Genomic DNA, 14,606 nt, shown 5'->3' on the forward strand with positions numbered 1-14,606 from the left:
CCAGTGTGTCCAGCAAATGAAAACTGTGTCCTCCAGCATTGCCCCCCCAGTGTCTCCTGCATTGCCCCCACAGTGTCTCCTGCATTGCCCCAGTGTGTCGAGCAAATGCAAACTGTGTCCTCCAGCATTGCCCCCCCAGTGTCTCCTGCATTGCCCCCCGCATTGCCCCCCCAGTGTCTCCTGCATTCCCCCCCCAGTGTCTCCTGCATTCCCCCCCAGTGTCTTCTTCATTCCCCCCCAGTGTCTCCTGCATTGCCCCCCCAGTGTGTCCAGCAAATGCAAACTGTGTCCTCCAGCATTTCCCCCCCCAGTGTCTCCTGCATTGCCCCAGTGTGTCCAGCAAATGCAAACTGTGGAGGAAGGGCTGAGCTCCAGAGAGAGCTGCCGTGTGTGTTTGTCCGAGAAGGAGGAAGCCATACGGGAAAGGACTTTGTATGGACTTTTTATTTTCATTTGCGCCAGAAAGGCTGTTTTGTTATGATTTGGGCTTTATACACTGACTTGTGTAATTCATTACTACTGATCAGATGAATGGTTGTATTCTCTGCTTGAATGTCCAGGAGATAAAAATCGCTGCATGCACTACTTTCATCTGAGTCACAGATGAAACTCACACATTCAAGTGTATAAGTGCGGGGGGAAAAAGGATCCTACAGGAACCATTTCAGTTGCATTCAAATTTTAGATTTCTATTATAAACCAAGGAAACTGTATGTAATCATGTGAATGTTTTAATGTAGTGCTATGAAAACGTATCGCACACAAATAACACACAGACGTCACACAGATATCACGTGGACATAAAAAACAGACACACAGATGGCATATGGCTGAAAATCTGTTAAGAATTAGAAAAAAATCGTCCAAATTCCCTGTATGAAAGCCAGACGATTTTTTATACACAATTTTCTCGGACAAGTGCTACCCATGAATTTTATGGATTGCATTCATACCTATGAGTCATCAGAGTAAAAAAATGTGGACATGTCCGATTTTGATCAAATATTTTGGGGAGATATTTTGCAGAGGGGAAGTGGGGGGATAGTTTGGATATTTTATAGATGGGTAGGGTGGGGGTAATATTATGGAGAGGGGTAGATTACATCTGAGTGCAGTCTGATTTTCATGGACTTAAGGCCCCGTCACACATAGCGACGCTGCAGCGATACCGACAACGATCCGGATCGCTGCAGCGTCACTGTTTGGTTGCTGGAGAGCTGTCACACAGACCGCTCTCCAGCGACCAACGATGCCGGTAACCAGGGTAAACATCGGGTAACTAAGCACAGGGCCGCGCTTAGTAACCCGATGTTTACCCTAGTTACCATCCTAAAAGTAAAAAAAAACAAACACTACATACTTACCTACCGCTGTCTGTCCCCGGCGCTCTGCTTCTCTGCACTCCTCCTGTACTGTGTGTGTGAGCACAGCGGCCGGAAAGCAGAGCGGTGACGTCACCGCTCTGCTTTCCGGCTGACCGACGCTCACAGCCAGTACAGGAGGAGTGCAGAGCACAGCGCTGGAGGACAGACGGCTGTAGGTAAGTATGTAGTGTTTGTTTTTTTTTACTTTTAGGATGGTAACCAAGGTAAACATCGGGTTACTAAGCGCGGCCCTGCGCTTAGTTACCCGATGTTTACCCTGGTTACCAGTGAAGACATCGCTGAATCGGTGTCACACACGCCGATTCAGCGATGTCTGCGGGGAGTCCAGCGACCAAATAAAGTTCTGGACTTTCTTCCCCGACCAGCGACAGCACAGCAGGGGCCTGATCGCTGCTGCCTGTCACACTGGACGATATCGCTAGCCAGGACGCTGCAACGTCACGGATCGCTAGCGATATCGTCTAGTGTGACGGTACCTTAACAGAATGGAGAATCTTGTTTTTACCTCATCCAAGAAAAACTGATGTCACTCAGATCAAACTATGATCAAAGTCTGATCAGAATACTTTCACTAAACACCTTGGGATATGTTTGCCAAGAAGAAAAAGCGAGGAAGACCACAAATACATAAGCTATAATGCCTAATAGATAATCCACTCATATTAAGTAGTTTAGAGGAATTCTCAGGTCACAACTGTAAGATTCGTAGTCAATAACCACTGCTGACAGCTATTTGCAGCAAACACACATACAAGTCATCCTTATTGTCAAGAAACAACATCAAAGTGACCATGCAGAATCCCACCACTGCAACCAACTGTAAAGGGATCAACATCAGAGAGAATATGCAGATCCCACCGTTGCCACCAATTGTCAAAGATCACGGCTAGTGGAGTCACGTTGAACCACCCTCACTGGTCTTTTCTTTTTGTCATGAATAGCTCTCTGCTGCCCCTTATTGTCCGGGCAATTAAGCGATTGACCGACGATTAATCCCTTACCGGCATCGGACGTACTATACCGTCCGATGCCGGCTCCCCTGCTTTGATGCAGGGCTCCGCGGTGAGCCCGCATCAAAGCCGGGACATGTCAACTGTTTTGAACAGCTGACATGTGCCCGTAATAGGCGCGGGCAGAATAGCGATCTGCCCGCACCTATTAACTAGTTAAATGCCGCTGTCAAACGCAGACAGCGGCATTTAACTACCGCTTCCGGCCGAGCGGCCGGAAATGACGTCACCGCTGACCCCCATCACATGATCGGGGGTCGGCGATGCTTGTATATTGTAACCATAGAGGTCCCAGAGACCTCTATGGTTACTGATCGCCGGTGACTGTGAGCGCCACCTTGTGGTCGGCGCTCACAGCACACCTCCATTTATGCTACATAGCAGCGATCAGCAGATCGCTGCTATGTAGCAGAGCCGATCGAGTTGTGCCTGATTCTAGCCTCCCATGGAGGCTATTGAAGCATGGCAAAAGTTAAAAAAAAAAGTTTAAAAAAATGTGAAAAAAATAAAAAAAACATAAAAGTTTAAATCACCCCCCTTTCGCCCCAATCAAAATAAATCAATAAAAAAATATCAAATCTACGCATATTTGGTATTGTAGCGCTCAGGATCGCCCGATCTATCAATTAAAATAAAAGTATTAACCTGATCGCTAAACAGCGTAGCGGGAAAAAAATTCGAAACGCCAGAATTACGTTTTGTTGGTCGCCGCGACATTGCATTAAAATGCAATAACGGGCGATCAAAAGAACGTATCTGCACCGAAATGCTATCATTAAAAACGTCATCTTGGCACGCAAAAAATAAGCCCTCAACCGACCCAAGATCATGAAAAATGGAGACGCTACGAGTATCGGAAAATGGCACAATTTTTTTTTTTTTTTTAGCAAAGTTTGGAATTTTTTTTCACCACTTAGATAAAAATAACCTAGTCATGTTAGGTGTCTATGAACTCGTACTGACCTGGAGAATCATAATGGCAGGTCATTTTTAGCATTTAATGAACCTAGCAAAAAAGCCAAACAAAAAACCAATGTGGGATTGCACTTTTTTTGCAATTTCACCGCACTTGGAATTTTTTTCCCGTTTTCTAGTACACGACATGCAAAAATCAATGATGTCGTTCAAAAGTACAACTCGTCCTGCAAAAAATAAGCCCTCACATGGCCAAATTGACGGAAAAATTAAAAAGTTATGGCTCTGGGAAGGAGGGGAGCGAAAAACGAACACGGAAAAATGAAAAATGCAATGCATTCCATTCCAATGCATGGAATATGTATATAAACCCGTTATGGTCACTGCTAGATCCATGATAATCCAATAGCTACTCACTGTCACCACCAGTCGCTTTTTATATACTGGCCAACTGGATTTTGGCTTCTGGTGGCATATGACTTTGGGGTGAGGTTAAAAGAACAAAAGGAATAGAACTATTCATTTTTTTAATTTAATCCAAAATAAAAGGCAGTGTTTATAAAAATATGCAACAGATTTTACAAAGGGGACAAAACAATGCAGCACATGCAGCTACATAAAATAAAAATGAGCTTCCACATTTTAATTAGGATTCCTTACTACACAATATGTGTTAGGAGTCGAGTTTCCTCTGCTGCACAGGGGGAATCTCGATCCCTGTCTGCTGCGGTCTCCCATTCTGTACCGGCCGCAGTGGGGCCTGCTCGGCGGAGGCGTCGCTCCCAGCGTCTTGCTGGGACTGATTCTGTGCAAAGGGTTACTGTTGCCTTTTCTGGCTCTCCTGTTGTACCCTGCACTGATCTGCGGCGAGCGGGCTTCTCTGGGACTAAGTCCTTATTTGCACACACTGAGCATGCCCAGGGCAAGATCTCCCGTTGGAGATCGAGGGTCAAATGCTCAGGTACTGCAGCACATTCCATTGGTCCTCCAGGAAGGTCCTGAAAGGGCAAAACTTCAGTAGCAGCTTCCTGTGCTGCAACTATATAAACTGCGCATGACCGCACTGCCATGCGCTAGTATTGTCTTGATAATATGTGTGTGTGTTGTGAGTGAAAGTCGCTCTATAAAATACCCTCCCTATTGGATGACTGTTCGCAGAAGGTGTATGTTTGCTATCTAGCGCCCGACTTATCCAACAGCACGTTGCACACATAACAGCGTCTAGTTGCTGTGACCGCCTGTACGGTGCCGTGCGCTTCCTCTGCGCTTTCCTTACCCAAGCCTGGGTGGTTAGTGGCGTCCGTCAGTGCGGCACTGCATGCACTCTCGTGCCTTTATATACGATTTTAATAGTTTCCTTACACACCCAGTTGCGGTGTTGTGCCAGCAAGTGGTCTAATCGGACTTCAATCCTGTGTTGGGGTTGTGTTCGCTGACTTCTTGCTCGCGCTCTATGTGCGGTACCGCGGTCCTGTGACACAACAGGATCGCTTCCTTCACGCAGGGTGAAGTTAACCCGTGCGTGTATACTTATAGTACCGCCATATAGTCCGTCTTACTAGCAGCAGGGTTTTTACCTGCACGGTGGACCTTGGACTGCGAACGCACCTAGTTTCATATCATCTATACTTGGTGCGTTCCGCCAGTCCTTAACAATATGTTAACTGGGCAACTAGATTGCCAGCTCTTTCTTCCACTGCAATTTTGTGTGAGAGAGGAGAAGTGAAGGGGTGAATGTCCCCTAACTATTGGCTTTATGGATCTTAATATTTTTTATGACACATACAGTCATGGCCAAAAGTATTGACACCCTGCAATTCTGTCAGATAATACTCAGTTTCTTCCTGAAAATTATTGCAATCACAAATTCTTTGGTATTATTATCTTCATTTAATTTGTCTTAAATGAAAAAACACAAAAGAGAATGAAGCAACAAGCAAAACATTGATCATTTCACACAAAACTCCAAAAATGGGCCAGACAAATGTATTGGCACCTTCGGCCTAATACTTGGTTGTACAACCTTTAGCCAAAATAACTGCGACCAACCATTTCCGGTAACCATCATTAAGTTTCTTACAATGCTCTGCTGGAATTTTAGACCATTCTTCTTTGGCAAACTGCTCCAGGTCCCTGATATTTGAAGGGTGCCTTCTCCAAACAGCCATTTTTAGATCTCTCCACAGGTGTTATATGGGATTCAGGTCTGGAATCATTACTGGCCACCTTAGAGGTCTCCAGTGCTTTCTCTCAAACCATGTTCTAGTGCTTTTTGAAGTGTGTTTTGGGTCATTGTCCTGCTGGAAGACCCATGACCTCTGATGGAGACCCAGCTTTCTCACACTGGGCCCTACATTATGCTGCAAAATTTGTTGGTAGTCTTCAGACTTCATAACGCCATGCACACGGTCAAGCAGTCCAGTGCTAGAGGCAGCAAAGCAACCCCAAAACATCAGGGAACCTCTGCCATATTTGACTGTAGGGACCGTGTTCTTTTCTTTGAATGCCTCTTTTTTTCTCCTGTAAACTCTATGTTGATGACTTTGCCCAAAAAGCTCTACTTTTGTCTCATCTGACCAGAGAACATTCTTCCAAAACGCTTTAAGCTTTTTCAGGTAAGTTTTGGCAAACTCCAGCCTGGCTTTTTTTATGTCTCGGGGTAAGAAGTGGCGTCTTCCTGGATCTCCTACCATACAGTTCCTTTTCATTCAGATGCTGACGGATAGTACAGGTTGACACTGTAGTACCCTCGGACTGCAGGGCAGCTTGAACTTGTTTGGATGTTAGTCTAGGTTCTTTATCCAACATCCGCACAATCTTGCGTTGAAATCTCTTGTCAATTTTTCTTTTCCATCCACATCTAGGGAGGTTAGCCACAGTTCCATGGGCTTTAAACTTCTTGATGACACTGCGCACGGTAGACACAGGAACATTCAGGTCTTTGGAGATGGACTTGTAGCCTTGAGATTGCTCATGCTTCCTCACAATTTGGTTTCTCAAGTCCTCAGACAGTTCTTTGGTCTTCTTTCTTTTCTCCATGCTCAATGTGGTACACACAAGGACACAGGAGAGAGGTTGAGTCAACTTTAATCCATGTCAACTGGCTGCAAGTGTGATTTAGCTATTGCCAACACCTGTTAGGTGCCACAGGTAAGTTACAGGTGCTGTTAATTACACAAATTAGAGAAGCATCACATGATTTTTCAAACGATGCCAATACTTTTGTCCACCCCCTTTTTTATATTTGGTGTGGAATTATATCCAATTTGGCTTTAGGGCAATTCTTTTTGTGTTTTTTCATTTAAAACAAATTAAATGAAGATAATAATACCAAAGAATTTGTGATTGCAATCATTTTCAGGAAGAAACTGATTATTATCTGACAGAATTGCAGGGGTGTTAATACTTTTGGCCATGACTGTATCAACAGGACAAGCAAGTGAAGATTGCAGCATTTACTACATCATAGGAGGTAAATGAACAAAGTAACGAGAAAAGCTTTATATTGCTTTACTAATTCAGCAACTTGTAATGTTTCCTCTTTAACTTGTGCAAAAGAATCATAATTAGTGTTCACTGTAAAAAAAACAAGCACCTTCAAATTATCTATGATTCTTTCATCTCTAGGAGACAAAGCATCATACCATGATACGAATAGTTAAATGACAGTGGCGCAGGTGAATTTGTAATGACAATAGATGTGTAATCTTCAGTATCTGTAATAGGAGTTTCTATCTCCTACTTTGGAGGATGTGTGTGGTACATTCCATGTAATTGCACCATACAAAAACTTATGTTGCCTGAGATGATGACTCTCTTCAGAGAGCATAAAGCCATGTAATTCCCAGGGGTCAGCATGTAATCACATGACTTATCAGACGAGAAATATACCCAAAGTACTTCTGTAATCTTTTCTTTCTGCCGAAGTATGTGACCACATGAATTATTTTTATATCTAGTCACCAGCACACTGATTTACTAAATGAACTAAAAATCTATAAGCTATGACTGTAAACGTACAACAATTATAATTTTCCCCAATAAATCAAATGATCTTCACTCAGTATTTTTTTGCATCAGGAATTTATCATTAAATTGAACCTTCCACTCAATTTGTGCTGACAAAATCACAGGGAACATAAATCAAAGCCTGTCTGTACAATTGCAAACAGGCATAATTTTCTCTGAAGCTCCCTATCGTTTCAGAAAAAAATATAGTTAGAGGAACTACCGCAGGTGACTAACAGGTCTCTCGTTAAGTACACACATGTAAGAGACCTGACAATCACTTGGGTTGGAGCGAGGAAATGCGAACTGGGGGCAGCGCAAGACTAGTCTGATCGAAATTTTCCCTCAAATCAGATGAAAGGTTCCCTTTTGAAAAAATCCGGGAAAAAAAAAGTGTGCATGGCATATGAAGAGAATAGCATTAATTGTAAAATAAATAAAAATCAGGACCTTATCAAAACAGTTTACTTTGTGCATATATAAAGAAATATTTTGTCTTAAAGGGGTTGTCTACAACTCAGGGGCAACCCTTTTGAAAACACAGTAGTCCCCAGGTAAAATAAAAATAACAGATACTCACCTTGTTCTCGCGATACCGGTGCTGGATATCCTGGGGCTCCTGTGACATTTTATTATGCCCCATGAGTGCTTTGCTCACACTTTCTTAAGACAAAACTCAGATGTCAGAGGAAAGTGTGAGAACTGGATCCCATTAGTGGCCGCTGGTTGGTTGCAGCTCATGGGGCAAAATAAAATGTCTTGGGAGACCTGGAGTTAACATTGCTCATCAATGTATTTGGTATGTATATTTTACGCTGGGGAGTAGAGTATTTTTGAAGAAGTTGTCTGAGTAATAGATTACCCATTTAATTACAACAAAACATTGGGAATATATTACAAAGACTTATCTTACCTGGCTTGTACTAGAGTTATTAGGTGTTCTAGACACTCTTTGGGGCAAACTGTAAAGATCATGTGGCTTATAAAGATAGAGCTTTGAAATGTAACAATATGCATTAAAATTACACAAAAAGTGTAAAAATCAGTCAGTTTTAACAAATCTGACCAATTATGTTTTCTGCCACCCAACTATCACGTTTCAAATTAAGAACCCCATCTAAACTAACATGCTGGGAGAAGTGTGAGGTTCTAGGTATGTGTTGCTGTCACTGACCAAGGTTGGCAAACAGTCTCGGGCTGTAGAGAAAATGGCCTATCAGATCGGATAAGTGTTGTCCATGTATTCGATGGATAGCACGCATATGCATTTTATTCTATGGAATCCTGCACATATCCAATGTTTTTCTAGGACCGAGTGGTCAAAGGGAAAAATCACAGCATGTGATTTTTCTCTGAGAATCAGGTGTAATAACTCTGATCAAAGTCTGATTAGCAAAATTGGACCATTTTTCTCAGGTGGAGAAAAACTGGTAGTTTGCACCTGCCCTAACTTTGCATCTGATGGCCTACTTTTCAGCTTCATGTAAATATTACATTACCGTCATTCACAAATTGACCCAAGTTTCAATATAACAATATTCTGGGTAGTTTTTTTAATAAATGATAAAATGCTGCCTTTTTCTGTGCATAGTGAATCAATTGTATTGTGTCAAGTACTATTTATGTAGGAAATTGGGGCCCCACTCCTGTACAGCGTCCTGACAGGGGTGTTACTAGTTCTCCTGTGTGCCAGTCTAAGCTTGTTGACAAGCTATTATTGATGACTGATGTAATCTGGATTGGATAAGCAAATGTATGGTAAAATGCTTGAGCATTCATCGTTGTCAAAGTTTGTTCAGATCTTGAAAAAATGTCAGACATTGAAAATATTGTGTCAGAATCCAAAATATAATACAATGCAATAAAACCCTACAAATTGAATAGACAATGAGTGGTAACAAAAAACAGTAAGTCGTCATTATTGTTTGTCTCCATCAAACACACATAAGTAATAAATATAAAAACTATTATGTAGTTTAAACCATGGCATGGATAGCTATATGTAGTCTTCAATGCAAATCACAACTATTTATACATAGCTGGTACCAAGCATCAGTGTGCAGGGATATAATGCATTTCATGTTTATGTATAAAATGGTAAAATGGGAAGAAGAAGGTATATATAGATAAAGGCAGTTCAAAATGTAGGTGTAACATGCAAAGCAATGCATGTCTCCAGCTCACATCCTTAGCAGTTCAGACAATGCTCGGTTATATGGATAATGAATGTTCCTGCAGACATATTTATATCCTGGTTCAAGGCCGATTGAGCAAAGAAATGATACTGGCATATGCCAGGTTGTGTGAGGCTGAGGATGACAGGCGTTTGTTAGCAGGAACCAGTCTGCTCTCGCTATTCTATTTCAGGCTGTGACAAATGCAGGTTCATTTTTATGGGTCAGGAACAGCCTCTGGTTAAAATAATTGTAGTGCAGTTTCTGTTCAGTTAACGATCTGCAGAGGAGCGGGGCTGGGAGAAAGACACATTCCATTCAGCTTGGGGAAAAAATATTTCTCCTCGGATTTAACCCCTTAACTTTCTATATTGATAAAACAAGCCATTGAAGACATAGATAGAGACTAGAAGAAACCAATAATAAAAATGCAACCAATGAATTAGAAGATGCTACATGAGCATGACCTGCATGATTCCCCGGTGTATGGAAGCTCAACTAGAGTTAAGACATCTATTCATTAAAATGTTCACTCTAGTTCAATTTGTCTCTTCAAAGAGGAAGAGGACTAGAACTCTAGTGCCACCTATAAGAAATAGCAATCCTATAAGTCAATAACGACTCTCCAACTAGCCATGTCACATGACTTTGTATAAAAGCCAAATAGTCATGTGACAACAAGGCTTGTAGAGTCAATATTGACTTTTAGGATTGCTACTTCCTATAGTAATATAGTAACATAGTTATTAAGGTTGAAGGAAGACTTTAAGTCCATCTATAGGTGGCACTAGAGTTCTAATCCTCTCCTCCTCTTCTTCTTTGAAGGGACAATTTGCATATTTCCCAGAGGAACATTGCGGTTTAAAAGTCTCCTCACCTAGGCATGTCATGCTTGACATGTCACTCTCCGCAAGTAGAAATGTTACCACTATATCTCAAAAATGTTTCTCTTATATGAATATGGCCTCATTCAGAGATCAATGTTGGTCATCCATATGCTGTCTGTTTTTCCAGATATTGCAGAAGGATATAATGGGGCAAAGTCTGGACATTTTATACGAATGTCAAAATAAAATACAAAAATACACACCTATAAATAAATGGCAAAAAGATCTAAAACTCCAAAGATTAAATTATATACTTTATAGAGTTTCAACAGGTGAAGATTTAAAAATCAGTTTAAAAAAAGTGCGGTGACATCATTGGAGGTAGACATAAAATTACACTGTTGCAATGGTCAATCCAATAAAAAACCTAGTTACGTTCCCATAATATGTATGCAAAAATCGCAGCATGTTATAGTTCCAGCATGGTGAATGGGATATATAAATCTCTGATTTCGCTCTCGCCCAGGTTTTTCTCGGTGTCCTCCAGCTCGTCATCCAGCCTCTTCAGCTCCTTCTCGTTTGCTTTCTTCATCTTGTTTAATATATCTGTATCCACCTGCCAGTCCAGCTGCTTGCACAGACCCTCACAATAGGGAGCCATGTTATTTTGGGTAATGGAGTTCATGAGCTTAGCTCGGAGCCGGACATCGCTGCGGGAGAAACTTCAGCTGTGCGATATGTAGGTCTGGGTTTTTGGGCAGCCCCTCTACATCCAGATTCTACAGCGGCATTCCTCCGTCTTCTTCGGGTCACTAAAAAGGCCCGGCGAGGAATCACAGTGGCCTCTACTGTTGGCGGACCAAATATATTTTTATCTTTTGTTTAAGGCTGGTTTCACATTTGCGTTTTTTGCCGCTGCGTTTTAGCGCAAAAAACGCATGCATTTTTTCCAATACTTAACATTAAAAGCACATGCGTTTTTTTGCATGCATTTTGCCGCATTTTGATGATGCATGCGTCGTTTCTATGCTTGCGTTTTGTTGCGGAAATGCAACATGTAGTAATTTCTAGAGGCGTTTTTTTGCCGCAAAAAAATGTATTGCTGTCTATGTAAACGCATGCATTTTTAAGCACATGCATTTGCTTGCATTTTTAAATGCATGCGTTTCAATAGAAAAACACAAGAATACACACTGATAAGCCACTCCCCAACCCTAACCCTAAAGGGATCCTAACCCTAACCCTAACCCTAAAGGGATCCTAACCCTAACCCTAACCTTATGGATCCTAACCCTAACCCTAACCCTAAGGGATCCTAGCCCTAACCCTAACCCTAGGGATCCTAACCCTAACCCTAGGAATCCTAACCCTAACCCTAACCCTAGGGATCCTAACCCTAACCCTACCTCTAACCCTAGGGATCCTAACCCTAACCCTAACCCTAGGGATCCTAACCCTAACCCTAAAACTAGCTATTTCTGTTTATAGTGGGTTTTCTAGTTGATTTTGATGATTGGCAGCTGTCATACACTTCTCATCATGCGTTCCAAAAACGCAAGCGCAGGAAAAAACGCATGTGAATGCATCAAAACGCCGCATTTTTTTTACCACATGCAAAAATGCAGCGTTTGCATGAGTTTACATGCGTTTTTTTCACCACGTGCATTTGCGTTTAAAAGGCTGCGTTTTTAAACGCAAATGTGAAACTAGACTTACACAGCAGAAATTGACCAGCAGTGCATATTTGAAATCTTCAAAATGTCAATTTCTCCTACTGCAAACATGGGTTTTGATTGTGGATTTTCCCTCTGAAATTAAATGAGTTAAGGAGAATCTTAACTTAATAATCAAAGACAATAATATAACAAATGGAATTTATGTTAAAAACTAGATGAGGTGTAAACCAGTATTGGTATACTGACCAATGACATAGGTTAAGCAGTAGTTAAAAATATTGGCATGGTACTCAATCTTCATCAGTGTCTGGAGTGTCTGAAAAGTGGCATGGACCACCAGTCTGGAGTAAGATTGTGGCATAGCAAATGCTGCCATTTGTCATTAATTTAACAAGCCGAGAGTTGTAACTCCCCCATCCCACCTCAGGCTTACCCACTTTGTCAGAGCTGGGTGAAAATGGTGTGAGAATGCTGACAGTCATAAAATTTTAGTGCAGCCTCACATTCCACCAAAACTTTGCAACTTTTCGAATCCTTTTACACCAATATTTTGGCATTAAAGCTTTGATTAATTCGGATTTTTGTCTATATTGTTGCAATTTTTTGCTTTCAGTTTGTAGGTGTCTATATTTTGTAAGAATAAAAGAATGAATGACGTGCACTCCATTGAAAAATCAGGTGCTGGCTGAACCTGGACTCTGTCCAGAAATCATGACAATGATAGACAAACAGCCGCACTCAAAATAAGTCTTGTTTGGTCTTGCAGAAAGTGCTAATGTTTATTCAAAATTCACCACACGGTAATACATATAGATGGAAAATAAGGTACGAGGTTAATGAGGTATGACGTGACGTTTCGACCCTGTTCCGGGTCTTTATCAAACCTCACTTAAATAGTATGAAAAAAGTACCAAGATGCTTTATAAAGAAGGCTAAAGTCCAAGCTGGGGCTTATGGTTCTGTAGAGATGGTGCCTGTTGTGCGCCATCTCTACAGAACCATTAGCCTCAGCTGGGACTTTAGCCTTCTTTATACAGCCTCTTGGTACTTTTTTCATACCATTTAAGTGAGGTTTGATAAAGACCCGGAACAGGGTCGAAACGTCACCTCATACCTCCTTAACCTCGTACCCTATTTTTAATCTATTTGTATTACCCTGTGGTGAATTTTGAATAAACTTTAGCACTATCTGTAAGACCAAACGAGACTTATTTTGAGTGCGGCTGTTCCTCTATCATAGTTATATTTTGTAAGGGCACATGCATTATTCTTCCATGTACTATATATCAACATTATTATTGTTAGTGGCCAGTACATAGAAAGTGTTGCTTCATTGTTGCCTTTATATTTTTAAAGTTTAGTAGTAAAAGTGGAGTAAATTGCACCAATTTTATTGCAAGGTGCACACCGCCGTCCTTATGAACATGAGGTGAAGATTTTCATTCAAATTCACTATATTTTGGTCGTAAGGCCTAATGCTTGATATCTATTTGCCTATTACTTTTTTAGGTTAAGTCACATGACTGTTTTTTAACTGTAAGACAGCTGAAAAAAAAAACAAATGTCAACCGAAGAGCGCAGTGAGAGTGTGGAAGGATTGAAGCTCTGTTTGTTTATTTGTTATTGAGTTGTAAGAGTATTTTTATCCATTAATTCAATTCTATGAGTCTCATGCTGAAATAACTCCTATATGTGATTCAACTTTGACTGCATTGGCCTATGTGCAAGGAGGAGATGCTGACTTGGAAGGATGGGGGACATGAATCTTTCTTTCCCCTACAAAGGAAGTGGAGCTCCAATCCTTCTACTCCATACCTTCCAGTGTGGACTCACTGTACTCTTCGACTGGCACTCCTTTTTTTTTTCTTTTTCAGCTGTCTTACCATACGGTACCTGATTAGGATGTCCGAACCTGGAAGCAACAGACTAATTGAGCTATAACAAAGTTGTACACATTCATATAGCTACTTAGTGTAAGTGTTCTGTTTGTTTTTCTCCTTCTCCTCCCTCATTATAAGTGCTCCGTTTCAACCTTTTTCTTGGTTTTTTTCTTGCTTTTTGTGAGCAGAAATAACTAACTCAGGTGAATTCGTCTGCAAAATTAAAGAGCAGCACATGAATGTCATCAATATGCGGTCTCTTTTTTATGAATTAGTAGCACGAAGATTCCTGGGAATTCGCCTTTTTTTTTTGTCAAGTCATAATTGCATGCACATATGAATGACTTCAAGCAATGTGGACTTTGGATTGTGTTGGAAACATTTATTTGCGTTAGATTACTGTACATTTTTGAACATTGAATACCTTAAGTAATGTATTTGGGCCTTACTCAAGAAAATAATTATACAACAAGCAATAGGGGAAATATTTATCCAATAAAGGTAGTTGTGAATCAATTTCAAGTGCATCAGGTTTTTCTTCCCAGATAATGATGATGATGACACTTAGAAGACCCTTAGACAGATATGTTAAAATCTAATATACTTCTATCCTATTCCAAAAGGTTATATTAATCCAGAATTGCTAAATAATCAGGAATCTGTTTTCAAGGTATGTTTCCACATTGAGACAAAATGAGAACGAAAATACATTCATTAGCATGCTATCTTTT

Source organism: Ranitomeya imitator, chromosome 8 (assembly GCF_032444005.1).
Source record: "Ranitomeya imitator isolate aRanImi1 chromosome 8, aRanImi1.pri, whole genome shotgun sequence".
Lineage (NCBI taxonomy): Eukaryota > Metazoa > Chordata > Amphibia > Anura > Dendrobatidae > Ranitomeya > Ranitomeya imitator.